The sequence below is a fragment of the Callorhinus ursinus genome, unplaced genomic scaffold (assembly GCF_003265705.2).
Source record: "Callorhinus ursinus isolate GAN/ISIS: 27379988/994484 unplaced genomic scaffold, GSC_fseal_2.0 scaffold3, whole genome shotgun sequence".
Taxonomy (NCBI): Eukaryota; Metazoa; Chordata; class Mammalia; order Carnivora; family Otariidae; genus Callorhinus; species Callorhinus ursinus.
The window spans coordinates 84,073,388-84,091,443 of NW_027397065.1; the positions used below are offsets into that span (position 1 = coordinate 84,073,388).

Consider the following 18,056-nt stretch of genomic DNA (forward strand, 5'->3'; position numbering starts at 1 on the left):
GTTTATTCCCATCTCATGTCTGTTCCATCGCTATATTCATTTCATAATGCTGCTGTGACAAATTACCACAACTTACTAGCTTAAAACAATGCAAATTTATTTATGTCACTGTCTCAGAAGTCTGACATAGGTCTCATTGGGCTAAAATCAAGGTGTCAACAGGGCTGCATTCTGGATGTCCTGGGGGAGAATCTGCTTTCCAGTTTATTTGTGTTGTTGGATAAATTCAGTTCCACATAGTATGTAGGTTGAGGTTTCCATTTCTTGGCTGGCTGGTGGCCACCCGTCATTCTCAGCATCTGGGGCCCACTGGTATTCCTTGGCTCAGGCTCTCTTCCTCCATCCTCATAGTCAGCAACGGTGCCTTTGAAACTCCCTGACTTCCTTTTCTGCCGCCCCTCTTGCTTCTTCTGCCTTATCTCTCAGACTCAATCCAGAGAAAATTCTGGGCTTTTAAGGGCTCAATGTGATTAAGTTGAGCCAAGCTGGATAATCCAGAATAGTCTGTATATTTTTAGGTCAACTCCTGTATAACCTTAAGTTCCTCTTCAAAGTTCCTCCAAAACAGCATTTAGCTAAAGGTTGGATGGAATAATCAGGGCACAGGAATTGGAGGCTGGGGCGGTGGGGGGGAGGGCATCTATCATCTGTCGCTACCATGTCACTACCCTGTCACTACCTGTCACTACCACATGTCCTGTTAGCTCTACTTCAGGACATTTTTGCTTTTCTTCCTCCACCACTGCCACCATATTCCCAGCCACCATTACTGTTCCTGGATTGTTACCACATTGTCCTCACTCCATACCCCACAAGATTTATATGGATCATGGTTTATCAGATCCAAACAGGATTATTTCTTTATAGCTTGTGGTGTTCAAGATAGTGTCGCCTTAAATTTAGCATAATATATTAGCATAATATATTAAATCTTTTTAGCATTTTGTATTAAATCTTTTTAAAGAAATACCTATCAGATAAGGTCACTTATATCCCTCCAGTGGTTTTCTTTAGAATCAAATGCACACCTTCAAATAGTCTTGCAAGTCCCTGTTTATTCCTATGAAGGCCTGATCACTTCATCGGACAATTTTATTTTCTTCATAGCACTCATCACCGCAAGAAGCCATCTTTTTCATTTATTTGTGGATGTTAATAGTTTGTGACTCTTCATTAGAATGTAAGACCCAGTCTGTTTTCTTCAGCACTGAATCGTCAGCTCCTAGAATACATTGACATTGTGATCATTCTAAACGTTTCTGTCCCTGTACAATTTAAATTGCTCTCTTATGTATACATTTATTCCATAGCATGTACCTGTCTGTTCTGAGGGTGTCACTATGCTTGGTACCCTCTTCTGTGAACAGTGAAAAGAACTCCTCCTGATGAGATCTTCCTCTAGACACCATGAGTAGTATATGAGACAAGCCCTCAACCCCCCAAAACGTGTAGCTTTAATCTCATTGTATTTCTATCACCTTTGAACTACAGTGAACAAATCTTATTCTAGTTTTATAAATAAAGGAATGTCATTAGAGACAAATTGAGTAACCTGAGGAAACCTGGTGCTGAACTAGAACTCTGAACCATTGATCCAGATTCCTTTCTCAATCATGCCAGCATTGGGATTTATCCCAGCTTCCTTGAAGCACAGATAAATAATTTATTCACCAATTTTTTCCAAAAGTGAATATATATCATTTTCATGTTCCTGTTTAATGTTTCTCTTTGGCACCTTTATGGCCATCAGACATTAAATTATACAACTGATAATGTGAGGCCATGTGACAGAAAACTTTTCCAGGGCAATAAGGAAGGGAAGTTGGAAAGAGGAAATGATGTGCTAAAGGGTTTGGAGTCAGCATTTAAGGCTCCTCCTTCTTTTCTCCACTTCACCAGAATCCTCAGAGGGATTCATTCCTTTCTCCTTGGGACCCAAACCCAACTGTGGCTCCTACACTTTCCATTATACATTTCCTAATCCCTGGAGGAACGAATGTAGGACTCCAAGCTAAAAAGCTGACAAAAATGCTCATGAAAATCTCCCTGTCATTCTTCTGCGGGTATACATGGGATTATAAATGCCTCACTTCATTTCCTGCTCGATGTGATAATACTAAGTGCCTATTTTAATCAGGTACTTTCTCGGATTTGGGACATGAATGTTTAATTGGGGTACAGGGAATATTAGAGCATTGGACCCATCTGGAGAAGGTTAGCCCCAGGTTTTCTAGGGGAGAGAAGAGGAACTAAGATTTTGGAAAGCCAAGGAATGTCAGAGCAAGGGACAGGAGAATAAATACTGTGTGCCAAAAGTGAAGAAGCAGCTTGCAAAACTGGGGCTAACAAGATGCAAGGGAAGACTCAAAGCTTGAGAGCAGACTTGTACTCAGGCCCGTGCTCCACTATATACCAGCCAGATGCCGGCCACAGTCACTCCCATTCTTGAATCTCTCTCATCTTGAGGAGAGGAAAATAGCATTTAGTTGCAGTGGTGAAAGTAGTTGTTGATACAGGTAAAGAATTTTGCAGGGTCTCTAGGTCATGGTTACTGTCCAACTCATGGTAACAACTGGACAGTTTGTAATTTTCCCAGGCTGATGGGATGGCCGTGAAGACCTGGGACACAAGTTGCTGTAGCTGAATACTACATACCTGAATTTACTGCCTTTATTTCAAAATCCGACCCAGCATAAATTACATTTTAGCAGCTGACTTCAATGGTAAAAGGAGAACCAGCCTATGAATGTGAATGCTCGCGAGACAAGCAATAGTGAATTTCTGTGTTCTCATTTCTACCCTCTATGTGAAATAGTAAATTAGCAAATAACTTTAAAGTTTCAGGATATGATTTAATATTGTACATTTATCAGTTACAAAGGAAAATACTAATCAGTCTGTCAGGCCATGACTAAGTGCTTACTCTGTGCACATCACTGTTGTAATAAGTAAATTGATTTGTTTAAAAGAAATAAAATTGTACTTCTGGAAGAAGCAGGAAGAGATACCAGATATTGAGTGTTTCCACAATAACGGTAGACTGTAGGCTAGGTGAGGGTGGGGGTATGTCTATCTATTTTAAGACCTCTCAGAATCAAGTGCTCAGAACAAAATAGCCATTTAATAATTATTCATTAAATGAATGAATGAAGAATGAATGAATGATAAAATAAGACGGCTCAAATTAATTGTTGGACTATGTAATAGACTTCTCTGCAGTATTTATCTGTCATATGTTCAACCTCTGTCCATCTACATTGCCTTTTACTTTTAGGGAACATCATCTTCCTGGGTTTTACATTTTACATTACAATAACATGATAATCAAGACAAATGCAGCACCTCTGTAATTAGCCATTTACTTTGGACTCCTCTGGGGCCTGCAGTCCTTCCCAGCGGGACAGTCTTGGTTACTTAAGACCACAGCTGGGTTTTTCAGGAGTCCTAGTGCTGCACCTGAAGTCCTGACAGTAACACCAAGAAGGGATAGTAAAATTGCAACCTACCAGCTACTGTAACCATAATATTTCAAATTGTATGAGGGTGAACAAATCATGTTTGTTTCATGGTGTGTTCTTTTTAAATGTATATACTTAGACTCTATTTTGGAAACTAGAATTGACAACTTCTTTACTCGGAAATAGGGTAGAGAATGACCCAAGAAGCATCTTTACTTTTAAATTAACAAATGAGTAATTTGTATTTATCAAAATATTTTTTGTATTTATAATTTGTATTTATCAAAATATTTTAATAAGTCATCTCACTGTGTTGTGATGTACTGGATGTGTCCCCTCATTGATTTTAGGCTGCCACTGGCACAGGAGAATTGTAGAAGGATTGCTTCAATCTACCAGTATACATTAATTTTATTAGCTTGTAAAATGAAAAGCTGTATGCTAGATTGTTGATTTTGTTGTTGTTGTTGTTGCTATTTAAAGAGAAAGTGAAACTGTCTCTTGGTTTCTGTCTTTTTCAAACCTGAATGTTGTAAGGTTACTCCATTAGTGCCCCCACTGGCTCAGCATGTCCATCTGGACAGACACTGGATGAGACGCTCTGGTCTCCATGGCCAGAGGGCAGTGCCCTCGTTTCTTGCTGTGACTGCCAAGGAGGTGTTTGAATCGTGCTGTCTAATGTCATCGTGTTTATTATGCATACTGACACACGTCCACGGGGAACTTGCCTGAAAAGAAATCCTCCCATTCGTGTTGCTTTGGATTCTCAAATCTTCCCAAATGACAGGAATCATAGAGTTATTCTTGGTGCCAACAATGACAAAAAAAAAAAAAAAAACAACTCTAATGTACCTCTACCTATACTTTCCTAATTATGAAGTGGTGACGTAAGGTATTGTTAGGAGCCATTTGCATTGTTAAAATTAAATTATAATGGCATATTTTAGAATAATAAAATAAATCAAAAAAAATTCTATCATTAATTTCCAGAGGAAGAGAAATTGAATCTCATGGTACTTTATATCCCTTTATTATTAAGGGCACTTAATTATTACACCCTTAGAGGAAAGCTCCTGCCTGCCTAAGCCTTCGGCACAAAGGATAGTATGGAAGGAGTAGGTCACTGTTTGCCATTGGCAAAACCTTCTACAGAGTTGGGGGTTAGGGAAGAAGGGAGGTGAAGGGGTTCAGATGAATGTTTTGAAACATAGCACTATCTATGTGCTTTCTTTACCTAAGTATATTTTAATGTGTGCCTGAGCACCTTTTTGTAATTAGCTTGGTCATTTAACTTCCCAAATAAGAACTTTGATATAAATTAGCTTTCTGTTATTAAATTCACAATATCTTTCTGGTTTTAGATATTAATATCTAATTGAAAGATTATTAAGATCAAAAGTGATAATTTATGTAAAACCATTTTGTAGAGTATAAGGCAATAGATGTTTATGTGGTTATCATTATGATATATTTTCTCTTAGGAAAGGATGAGTTATTAAAATCTTAATGAGTTGTGAGAAGTGAACAAACAAATATTAACAATTAAATCTAATAAAATAATTTCAATAACCTTACAATGACTAAGGGTTTTCAAACAGATCAAATTAGAATTTGGAGATCTACATTTAATTTTTTAATGAGCTGAATTAAATTTGTTCCAATTATTTATGGCTTATTATGATGCCTCTTCCTTTCAGAGATATTTTCTGCAGGAGAAAATAAAATTTGTCTCTAGCAATATACCATTTTCCATAGTATCGTGAGAAAGATTCTGTGCAAAAAGTTGAGGAGTGGAATCTGATAATGCCAATTAGGTCACAGACAGAAAAGAAAAAGGAGAAAATCATTGTTATGGAAAAAAGAAGGAAAATATTTGCAATACTAGGGTTTCCTATAGTTCTCAAGTAGTGTGTTGCTCAACATTACCTGCGTACGCAACGTATGTGTGCGTGTTCTTGTTCACCCGTCTATCCATATAAATACATAGTTACATCCTCCTCAGTCATTCTTTCATGTCAGAGATGAGATAACCTACAATATTTCTGCATACTGTATTACTCTAGAGAAATGTCCTCACTGCTTCACGCAAGTTGAATTGTAGTATTTGTTGGATTTAGAATTCTTTACGTTCTTTTCATTTACTTCAGCTGTTTGCAAGCTCTTGGTCTCCCCAGGAGACAGGCGTTCGTGGATGCCTTCACAATGTTTTCTTAGTGCGTTTTTATCACTGATACTCTCATTACCTTCGACTCCTGTGCTATTACTGCTGAGTTAATTGCTGACATTTCCTTCCAGATCAAACCTTTCATTACCAACATCATTGTCTGGAAATGTTCTGCCCAATAATTTTGAAATACAATTTCCTGCGCTCGTCTTCATTTTAAAAGATATGCACATGTATTGCTTCAATTGTCGACATATTTTCTCAAGTTAGAAAAATAAAACACACAGTGTACTTAATATATCTGTAGAAAATACTCAGTACTTTTATACATGGGTAGATTTTTTTTTTTTATAGTTTCAGGGTGCCTCAAACATTGCTTAAAATTTAGGTGGCCAGCAAATGCTTTTCACATGCTGATTTAAATCTCACACACACGCGTGCGCACGCGCGCACACACACACACAATAGTGTGCCCACATGCTGATATTTTAATGTAGATAGTAATCCTCTAAAGAGATAAATACTCAGTGATTGTCTTGGACATCCAGCAATGCCAGTGAGAAACATAGAGATGGGAGATAGAAAACTGGAAGTTTGAGTCACGTATTTCAATCACAAGTCTTTTTTTCCAGATTCATATTTACATCTGTGCTTCAGAATCGGGTAACAAATATTTATGGTCCCAGTATTTGAGATTTCCTGAAAGTAGGTACAGTGATGCATTTTAGAGCTACCTCTTAACTTTAGAATTCGGTAGCATGTACTTCAAGTATCAATTTGATGGTAATAGAATGTCATCAGAATATCAGAAGAAATTTGTACCTCTGAGATTCCCCCAGTGTACAGTGAGTTTCAATAAATTGGATAACCATATCCAGGTGTCATTTCTCATCACCAGAATAATAAACCCTGTGCCTTGTGAACCCTAATGGAAAGTCTAAATTATATTTCTTTTTTTAAAAAAATTATTTATTTATTTGAGAGAGAGAGAGGAGAGGGAGCACAAGTGGGGGCTGGGGAGGCAGAGGGAAAGGGAGAAGCAGACTCCCCGCTGAGCAGGGAGCCCAAAGCAGGAACCCTGAGATCATGACCTGAGCCAAAGGCAGAGGCTTAACCAACTGAGCCACCCAGGTGCCCCTAAACTATATTTCATTAATCCCTTTTCCATTGCCCAGGTTCATCACTGAATTGCACTCCCAGGCATAAATCTCACATTTGGTACACATTGTCCTCATAGATAAGTAGAATTTCCAACCATTTTGGATTTTAGGAACTAGTGGAAATGAAACAAAAAGCAAAAAAAAAAAAAATCCTTTGCCAGCCATGCGTATCACATTTGGGGAAAAAAGGCTGTATTTGGTAATAAGTACTTTTGGCAAGTTCAAGATTTCATATATCAGGGATAATGAAAAATCCAAAAATGTCATTAAATTCATATATTTAAACATGTTGACACCTACAAAGAAGTTCTAGAAGACACAAAATTCCCCAAGATCTATTAGAAATAAAATGTCTGCTTGAGGAAGAACTTGCTATGAAAGTTAACTCTTCTTTTTTAATGTTTATTTCTATCAGTTTTGTAGTAAATATCACTGTGTCCTCATGATCTACTACAGCAGATTGTTCCATACATTTTTGTTGTTGTTATAGGCACATACTTACTTTTGATGTTTATGAGCCAGTCCTTAATGAGTATTAACTTGCACTTATTAGTGAAATGTTTTGGGTAAGTCCTATACTTTTCATAAATTTTCATGGTGACTGAAGATACGTTTCTTTAGCTCTTCTCTTCAACTGATATGTTAAAAGTCTGTAAGTAATAGAAGATTCCTCTCTCCTCTAAACATGTAAACCTTCCTATAGGAGTCTTATTGAAGGGGGAAATGATATGTGTTTCCTTTTATTTAAGGAAGTACAATGAATTCATTCAACTGTAAGCAGATAAAGAATTTTTTTAGGGCGCCTGGGTGGCTCAGATGGTTAAGCGTCTGCCTTCGGCTCAGGTCGTGATCCCAGGGCCCTGGGATCGAGTCCCGCATCGGGCTCCCTGCTCCTTGGGAGCCTGCTTCTCCCTCTGCTTCTCTCTCTCCCCCGCTCTGTCTCTCATGAATAAATAAATAAAATCTTAAAAAAAAAAAAAAAAGAATTTTTTTAAAGATTTATTTATTTATTTTTAGAGAGAGAGAGACAGTTGGGAGGAGGGGCAGAGAGAGAGAGAGAATCCCAAGCAGACCCCAGGCTGAGCACAGATCCCGATGCGGGGCTTGATCTCACAACTCTGAGATCATCACCTGAGCTGAAATCAAGGGTCAGATGCTTAACCGACTGAACCACCCAGGCGCTCCAAGCGGATAAAGAAATTTTTAAATGTCTGTATACAATATCAGCCTTAATGACCTTTAAAATGATAGGCAAAACCACAGATGGTGAAGGATTACTTAGTAGGTAGACTAGACTGGGGGCAGCTCTGGGGTGCTGGCTCCACTGGGAACCTGGCTGAATTTTAGGAAACTGGTGTTCCTCATCAGAACTTCCTTCCTTGGTAGGGAGTAGGGGGGTAGATGATCTGATTCTTCATTGCTATGCAAACCCCATAAAAACATGATGGTGCTATGGCTTTTACACGTGACTCCAGAAGACAAACTTAAAACCTTGTAAAGGATTTTAGGGATCTCTAGTGGTTAAGGACAGAAGGTTTTTGTTTTTTTGTTTTTTGTTTTTTTTTTACGGTTTATTCATTTGAGAGAGAGAGAGAGCATGTGATCAGGGAGAGAGAGACCGAGAAGCAGACTTCCCGCAGAGCAGGGAGCCCCACGCAAGGCTGGATCCCAGGACCCTGAGATCATGAGCTGAGCCGAAATCAAGAGTCAGACACTTAACCGACTGAGCCACCCAGGTGCCCTAAGAAGTTCTGAAGTTAAACTGCTTACGTGCAAATGCAGGTTCTAATCCTTAAAAGCTGTGTGGTTTGGGGCACATTACTTAGTCTCTCTGAATCTCTCTCCTTGTCTTTAAAATGAGATAGTAACCCGCGCCATTTGGCTGCGTGCAGAAACAATGGCAAAATTCCACTCTATGCTTAAGCTGATGTTTATCCAGCTCCTCCTTTACCACGTGAGCGTACGGACAAAGGCAGTTTCAGGGGTGTTGAAGGTGAGTTCTTGTCATCCAGTGGCGAGTTACTAACCTACCCAGTAAGCTGGCAGCTCTTCTTGTCCTCCTTATTATTATTTTTTAAGATTCCACAGTCCAGTTGTGGATCGACGGAAGAATATTTTTGGAGGCCAAATTTTGAACTTAGAGCAAGAACGAGAGAACATAATGTAAGTCAACAGAGCGAGGTGAGCCTCAATTTGTCATCCAGTCCACTGGATGACATAAGAAGTTTTTGAAAATGCCGGGGAATCATTTCGTGCTGGATGGGCTACCGTTATGAAGTAAGCAGCCTCGGAATTTAGGAACTTTAAAGAACTGTAAGCAAAACTTATAGGCATCCTAACAAACACTTATTTCAAAAAAATGCCGTATCCATTCTAGAACCAGCTGAAGTTGTAGAATACAGTCAAGGCCTCCATTTTTTGGATCCCAGTATTTGGGCAACACTCAGAAATAGAGACAGATTCAAAACATCTTGTAGAAAAGTCTTCACAATTCTCAAAAGGCAGTGTATTATTTCAACAAATGATAAGGCACTGATCCTATTGTGATTCGCATCTGTTTAATAATAGAGTGTTACAATATCTGCAAGCAAAGTCCTTTCAGCAAAGATCGGTCTGGACTTGTATAGGCCGGCTTCCTACCCTGCTCCACACACCTCCAACCCCAGCATAGGACAAACAGCAAATTTAGAGGTTATTCTTAGGTAATCATGAAGAAATGGAACGTAAAATATACTATAATTCATGAAAGATCGCTGAGCAAATATTTTAAATGCTGCTCTCAGTTAAAACAAAACAAAACGACAAAAAATGCTGACAAGCAAACAAAAAGCACAATGAGGACACTAGCATCCTAGAATTATAGCAACACTCATTGTGTTGAGCCTGTTTGTCCCTGTGTAATCCCCGTCTCCAAGACAGGGCACCACTCACTCATCTTTGTACCTTAACTTTCCAAGATAGAAGTTAAATCTTAAATTAGAGAACCCAGAATGTTCCAGGCTACATGTAAGAAAGTGTGCTAATACCCAGGGAGAATATGTCCTACAGGGAATAATTATACCAAAATATTTACATAATTCTGATTTGATATATTGAAATGTATAGTTTCAAGAATTTACTCATTTGTTTTAAATGTACCCCTCCGATTTCTTTGAACCTTAGTATTTTTTTTTTTTTTTGGCAAAGAAATACTTTTAAAGTATTCTCATTGGGTAATGTCTTAGCCAAACACATTGTGGGAAGAACTTAAAATGCTTAGTCATGTGCGTTTTCTTGTTGGTATTCCTTAGGCACCTCAGCCTGGGGCAATGACGTAATATCCAAGTCGGCCCAAGAAACAGGGCCCACTCTGTTTTGACAGAGTATTATTCATGATCACCATTTTACATAAATGTTGGAGAATATTGAATAAAGACAGAAGCTAATTATGCAAAAAATCTAACAAATGTTACTCTTAATACTGAGAGATTAAGATACAATACTCTTAGTAGTCAGATAAATTGAGTTATTTCTTAGAAGAGGATGTCTTAAATATGTGCTTGAGATATGGTAAAGAGTAAAACATGATAGATGTCCATTCTGCCATAAAGAAACTCTTCTTTGTAATTTAAAATGTTACATTCTGCCAAGGGGTGTGTGTGTGTGTGTGTGTGTGTGTGTGTGTGTGTGTCAGTGAAAGCGAGAGACCCCTTTAAAAATGGGAACTCTGCATTTAAAAATGAGAATTCTGTGTTTGTTATTATTAATATTACTTGGAAAGTGCATATATTCATAGTAAAACTGGTACATTGTGGCATTTTAGGAGTATTCTATAGAACAGATGTGTTTCTACCTCTAATTAATTAATGAATTAAAAAATTGTGTTCTAAATTCATTCTCCTGGAGTCATTGCAGTTTTGCAGTCGGTAGCTGGGGATTCCTGTCTCCAAGCTTTGTTTATGCCAAAAATATAAATTCACACGACTTTAATGGATTGATAGTTGGACAGCATTAGGAATGCCAAGGAGCTTGCTGAACCTTTACCGGATGGTCAACTGCACATCCTATTTGAGAAACCAAGAGTGCTTTGAATATAGTGAAATTAATTTCATGCCAGGGTAGAGCACTGCCCCTGAAAACCCTCTGGTCTTCTTAATCCCTCATTGCATGAGCTCTAACTTAAGGCAGAGAGTGAAGGAAGGCATGTGATTCGTCCAGTGTAAAAGGTCCCAAATAAGCAGGTTATATGCCAGTAGGGCAAATAATCACCCAATATATTTTATTAAGCAGATTTAGTATATATAGCCTACATTCCTAGTCACAGAGTTCAAATTTACAGTGATTCTCCATCATGAGCTACTGTGTGATGTCATGCATTTCCAGCCTCCAGTACCCAGTGTCCTACTTCGGAGTGTGTCTGACACCAGGTAGCCAGAAGCAGCAGGCTGCATGGGGTTTCAATTTTATCCAAGTAGCCGTCACTACCAGGGCCCTAGGCAAAAGTCCAGCATTGTTTGTTTGACTTACTTCCTCTGTCTTTTCTTTCCCCTAATGCATCCTGCAATCCATTCTGGCCATGGACAGCAGAGATAACTGCGGACTACAAATGAAAAAAGGCTGAGCTGGCCCTAAAAATATTACTCCTTGCAACTATTTAAATGCAGAAGAATCTTTGTGCTAAAGCCTCACCATGCCCCTTGAAAGGCAGACTCAGTAATTTGGCTGTCAGTCATTTGTAATTTTACACCTTAAGAGTCTGGAGGGATAATAAATGGAATTACAGAGTTTTTTACTGGAATGCTGATTCTGAGAAAATAAAAAGCCAAAATTTCAGGAAATAGTCAAGTCTTTAAAAAAAACTCTTCTAAAGATAGTTTTATTAAAAGTATAAAATTATTCATATTACACTTACTTGGAAATCACTACAAAATCTGTCACTTGTTTATAATGTTAAACTTTCCTGTATTAGTTAGTGCTACTTATTCTTTTATCTTGCTGTCAGTGTTAGTGGGCAAAAGTGGCCAGAACATTAAAATTCTTGGGGTATTTTAATGCAGTTTCTTTCTTTTTGGCCCAAGAAATTAGATCGTTTGTGTAGAAGGGCACAACATAGTGAATTATTTTAAAACTGATGATGCCACATCAGTGATTCCTTCTTCATTCTTTAGTTCTACTTTTATTTTGTAAGATTCACAAAGTTTTTATTTTCACTTAAAAGAAATTGGTAAGAATATTGCTGGAAACCTCTGAGGTCAAAATGGTATTTTTTTTTTTTTTAGAAACTCAAGAACATTAGTAGGTAAATAATGTTCCTGTTTCATTCATGCCTGAATATCTAGGATTGAAAATAATTTAGGACTTTATTTTTTAAGAATAATATACATTCAGAAAAGTGCATGCATCATGAAGTACAACTTGCTCAAGATCGTGAATGTAAGACTCAGCTGTACACTGTGTTTGCTTATTGGTTTGTTTGTGTTTTTTGCTGAGTAGTATCTCATTGTGCACAGATACCATACTATATTTATTCTTGTTCTGGGGCATGTCAGTAGTGTCCGTTTGGGGCTGATATGAATATTGCTGGTATGAGCATCATAGCAGATGTCTCTGGTGTAGTTATGTGCACCTTTCTGTTGAGTGTATACCTAGAAGTAGAATTTCTGAGACATAGTGGATGCACATGAAGAGCAGTAGAAGAGATTGAAAAACATCAAATTAGTTTTACCGTCTTACAGTTCCACTCACAGTCTGTGAAAGTTCTGATAACACCTGATATTTGTCAGTATTTGGCATTTTGTCTCCTCTCTTTTTTACTTTAACCATTCTAATAAGTGAGTATTGGCATTCCACGGAGATCTCAAATTTGCATATCCCTTATGAGTAATAAAGCCAGTCATCTTTTCATTTGTTTATTGCCTGTGTGGGATAGCCCCTTCTGTGAAGTGCTTGTTTACATCTTTTGACCTTGTTAATATTGGGTTGCCTATCATATGCTGCATTTTGGATTTTTGTTGGTGATATAGATATATACACAGACACACATAAAGAATGAGAATATTTTTTCCTACTAGCGCCCCTTCCCTTTCTCGATGGTGTCTTGATAAGCAGGGTTTCCCAGTTTCACGATGGCCCAATTTATGCCTTTTTAATTCCTCTTACAGTTAGCACTTTTTCATCCTGCTTAAGAAAGCCTTGGTTCCTTTAAGGCCATGCATGTGTTCCATATTTTACTGTCAAAGCTTTACTGTTTAGTCTTTCACATCTAGACTGATGCTGCATATGGCATTGATTTTTGTATATTTTTTGAGATGGAGTCAATGTGCATTTTTCACCAGATAGATACCTGGTGAAAGCACCATCTTCCCACTGTGTGGCAGTTCCACAGTTCTCATAAATTAGATATAAGTGTGACTTGGTGTCATCATTCTCTCCTGGTCTACTGCGTTCTACTGGATTCTTCTTATATGGATGCCCTATGGTCTTAACTACTACGGCTCTGTAATGTGCCCTCGTATCTGTAGGTTCAGTCTCTAGATTTGTTTCGTTCCTTCAAAACCACTTGCTCTTCTTGGCCCTTTGTGTTTTCATGTAAATTTTAGAATCTACTATCCATTATCTCAGCCCCTCCCAGCCCAGAAAACAGCATGCCCAGGTTTGGATTAGAATACTACTAAACCTTGGATTATTAATTAATCCAAGGGGCTTGAAATCTTTACAATATTAAATCTGCCAACCATAGCATGGTATATTTCTGTAATACCATCATTTGGGTCTGCTTTAATTTCAATAGTGTCATGTAGTGTTTAGTGAGGAGGTCTTATATCACCCTCACATGGATTTATTCCTAGGTATTGGATGTTTTTCTATGTTATTTGTAAATGTTATTGTTGTTTTAATTTCTTTATTGCTGATACCAGAAAGAAAATTGATGTTTTTGTACATTGGCTTTTTATTTTTACTTTATTGCTGAAGACCTCCAGTGCAATGTTAAATAAAAGTTGATGACAGCAGTGAATAACATCTCTAAGAAGTTTTCAATATTTAACTCTGATTGTAATTTTTAGGTAGGTTTTTTTTTTCATTATCAGTTTGAAGGGATTCCTCTCTATACCTAGTTTGCAAAGATTGCTTTTTAAATTATGAATACTGTTGAATTTTGTGAAAGACACATATTTAGGCCTTCTTAGGATTTACTTTAAACTATTTATTATGGATATTCCACAAGGTTCAGTTTATTCTATTTCTTTTCTGGAAACAGTAAAATCAACCAGAAATGCAATAAATTAGTAATATAGTTCCAATTACAATAATAGTAGGAACAGAATTGGTCACAAACTCATATAAAGAAGGGACAGAGAAATTAAAAAAAAAAAAGAAGGGACAGAGAATGTAGCTATCACTTTTCAGATATCATACATTGTATAAATTTCATTAAAAAAAAAAAGAAGGGTGCGCCTGGGTGGCTCAGTTGGTTAAGCATCTGCCTTCGGCTCAGGTCATGATCCCAGGGTCCCCGGGATCCTTGCTCAGTGGAGAGCCTGCTTCTCCCTCTGCCTGCTGCTATCCCCCTGCTTGCGCTCTCTCTCTCTCTCTCTCTCTCTCTCCGACAAATAAATAAAATCTTTAAAAATAAATAAAATTTAAAAAAGAAGAAGGAAGGATGGAAATATGGAAGAGTGGGAGGGAAGAAGAGGAGGGAAGAAGTGACGGCCATGACTCAGACCTTCCCTGGAACACTGAGCTCTGAAGACATGAGGGGACACAGAGACACAGGAAGCCCTGTGGAGGATAAATTCCAACAAGAGAGAATCATGTTGAAATGGGAGATGTGACAAGCACGGCATCTTTTTTTTTTTTTTTTTTTTTTTTTAAGCACGGCATCTTTAACCTTTGCTTCACTTATACTCCACACCCCACTCCTCCTCAATCTGTAATTAAGCAAAAGCCAAGCCACGGTGCTGTTGCCGGAATTCCCAAGGAAATAATAAACTGAAGGGTTTAAATATAAGACAGTGGATTGACACTATCACAAAAAAGTAGAAAACAAAGAAATCAGAAAGAGGAGAAAGTAACATAACAGTAATATATAAAATGCAGAGAAAACGTGACTCCAGGAAAATTAAATTACCCCCAAGTAATATAAGAGAACATTAGCCATAATATTTTTTATAGCTTGAATAAAGTTAGAATCATGAAAATAAATGAAATCAAAGAAATGATAAGACAAAGAAGTCAAGAAAGGAATAATAAGAGTAGACAACACTGATGGAAAAATTGTAAGAAGTAAAGCCATTGCCTAAATGAAACCACATTAAAGTCATGACGAAGCATCAATATTGCAGAAATAAACAGGACTGGTATGAGGAAATAAAACAGAGGAGGGGGGGAAAGAAAAGACAACAAAAGCAACAAAAAAGAAGGTGATGGATATGGAAGAGAGAAAACTGGGAACTAACGTGTGGGTGGTTGTTCTTGCCCGGAGAAGTCTTTTCTTAAAAGAGAGTAATGTTAACCTGCTTTTTAATTCTCTTCCTCAGTTTTCAGTGTCAGAAGGTATCTGAATGATTTATTAACAAAAATTGTATAACCGTCCACGTAAAGCCATGAGTTGTGCTAGTCAGGGTGCGTCCTTATGGAAAATGAAGTTCAACAGTGCTTCTGGAGGCACCAGGAACACCCAATTTTGGGAGAACAATGCCCCCAGGAGGTATGGATATTTGCCTCTGCTGCAGGTAACAGAAAATCTTATCAAATATGCACTGACAGAAAATACAGGCATCCATGAGCCATCCTTGCAAACTGTCTTAAAGACAACATTGAGTCAATCAAGACTTAGATCAAGGTGCATGATTTAGGTCTAGACATACAACTATATTAAATGAGATTGGTGTGGGGAGGGTATGGGATAAGAACTACCCTTTATACTGTTTGAATTTTTAATAAGAAGCTTATTCTGTTTTAAAAATAATCAAAACCTAGTTTTTAAAAGTCACCTTGTTTAGTTCTTATTTGAGCTAACACCAAGGACAGTCCTTTTCAAACAAGGACTCCCAGCGTTTCCTTTCAGCATCATCAACTATTATCCTAACAATTATAGTTGTATATTGTTTAGAATTGAAGAAAGGACTTCAATAAGATAACATCTTGTTAATACAGTACCTCATTACATCGGGGTGCTATCTCTGTTTTAAATAACTTGCCCTAGATCATCTAATTATAAAATGTGGACTGAGGGTCCATTGGACACACAGCTGATAAAAATGGCTTTTAAAATACATGGAAATTGTGGCTAAAGTAGAATCAAGGGAAAGACTCAAAGGAGTTTTTTGAGGTAGTGTAATGGCTGGGAGTGGGTCGGGGTGGATATTAGCATATAAAATTTAGCTTTAAAGTCAGCATCTGGACAAGTTCTCTTTTCTGTAAACCTTTGGGTTTGCTAGAGTTTGCCATATTTTATACTTCTTATGAATTGCAATCTCCTTTCAAAAATAAAATAATTTGAATAAGCTTATGTTTTTCAAACTGTCCCTTTTGAAATAAAAACTAGACCAGCTTTGAGTCTGAACTCTAAGCAATCTCGAATCTATGTCTTGCCTTTGAATTCACCAAGGAAACAAAGTCTAGATTCAGTCTGAGACTCATTTTATGATTCTGTGGGTTTTTCTTTTTTTTTCTTTAATGTTGAGGTACGCAGATAGCTAAGGATCCAGATACAGATTTAGGGCAAAGGAATGGAAGATCAGAAAACTAGAATTTGCTAGGCAGGCTAGTGGGAGGGTCCTTTTGTGATGAAATGTTGCATAAATAATGCCGATGGGGGTCTAAATTCACCGTTGCCATGGAGACCTTTGTGCCTGGCTGAACTCAATTCTTTTCTCTTTTAAGACGGCTACCGCTAGGCTTGTGGTGTCTCTCTGATGCGTCTTGCTTGGCTTTCTCTTCAACAGTTTGTGAGTGAAAGAAGAAATTAAACTATGATAATTCGGCATCCTGACTTTTTCGAGACCAGTCTTCTACTTCCTTCGTGATTTTTGAGCTCCTCTGGGGTTCCTTTTAGCCCTGGTTCTGGGAGGGAGGAGCAGGTGGGGGAGCGCCTGGAACCCCAGCACGACTTCCCAGGAAGGAGGGAAAAGTAACCCCTCATCTTTGTGACTAGTCCACTTGTTGGCCTGGACTACAGTTTTGAAGTATTTGAGGACCATTTGTTTCCCAAGGTAAAAGAGAAAAAAAAAAAAAAAAGAAAACGGAACGTGTTTTTTTTTTTAAATGCTTTCATTCTTGATGTTGTTTGTGTGATGAATTTTCGCTAGCGTTTTAAAACTGCAGGTTGAGAGTTATGTGTGGAAAACACGGGTGGGATTTATTTCTGGCCTCACGCTTGCCAGTCAGTTTATTCAGTGTATTAATGTTGAAATCGTAAAAGCCAAATTATCGAATTCAACAGAATGCAGTTGTAAGGATCCATGTGCCGTTTTCTATCAGCTAACCGTTATAACTGCTTAATAATTGTTTTTAGTAAAACCTGGTGTGTCATAGATACATCCTTTAGATTTCATGAAATTACCTGTTTATAATTGAGAATTAAGTAAATAAAAGTTGACTTGGGCCGCTTTATTTTTCCCCCTTTGGCACACAATTAAATGGAGAACCTCACTCAGAAATAAATTAGTCATTGAGTCACCCAGCCAGTGTCACTATGTAAAGTAACTAAAAATTCAGTGTATTGGACAGTCTAACTTGTTGCATTGCATTCCCTGTCTTAACAGAGTATTTGGTTCTCAGTGATGAGCTTTATATTATAAGAACTGGAATACAATAATTGCATGTTTTGATCATTCTAAATGGTTTAAATGGGATGCACAAATCCCGTAATTATAGAAAACCTTTACCATACAAGTATTTCCAGATTGCTTTTATTCACATAACTCACTGAGAGAATCACTGACCAAAATTTATAATGACTTCATAGATTTCACTCTTCTGCCACTAGAATTTGTGTACTCAACAGGTGAAAGAAACAAACAGATTTCAGAAAGCTGGGGAATTTAACAGGTGACAGTCTGTGGGAATTGTATGTTAGATTGCTATATATTTATGAGCTAAGTGTACACTGTAGAATTGTGAGTAAAGTAAAATGGAATGAGGACTCAGAAAGTCTTTAGGTTTTTATCTTTAGTGTTTTCAGTCGGATGGTAAGAGCAACAGAATGATTTCCAACTTAATTGTGACAATCACAAGATGGAATTTCTACTTGATTAATACTATTTGAAATTTGAATGAATTTGTAACTCAAAT

General features: G+C 37.6%; 1 protein-coding gene across 5 annotated transcripts in view; it reads left to right on the forward strand.

Annotated features, from left to right (window-relative positions):
• CTNND2 (catenin delta 2) overlaps window positions 1-18,056 on the forward strand; it is a 907,509-nt gene that overhangs the window by 290,585 nt on the left and 598,868 nt on the right. Inside the window, exon 1 of one of the 5 annotated variants that reach the window (XM_073891087.1) lies at window positions 16,657-16,975. The exons of the other annotated variants lie outside the window; for them this stretch is intronic. The gene's annotated coding sequence lies outside the window, so the exon portion shown is untranslated. Of the gene's footprint in view, window positions 1-16,656; window positions 16,976-18,056 lie in introns of those variants that run through there. 5 annotated transcript variants of the gene reach the window in all.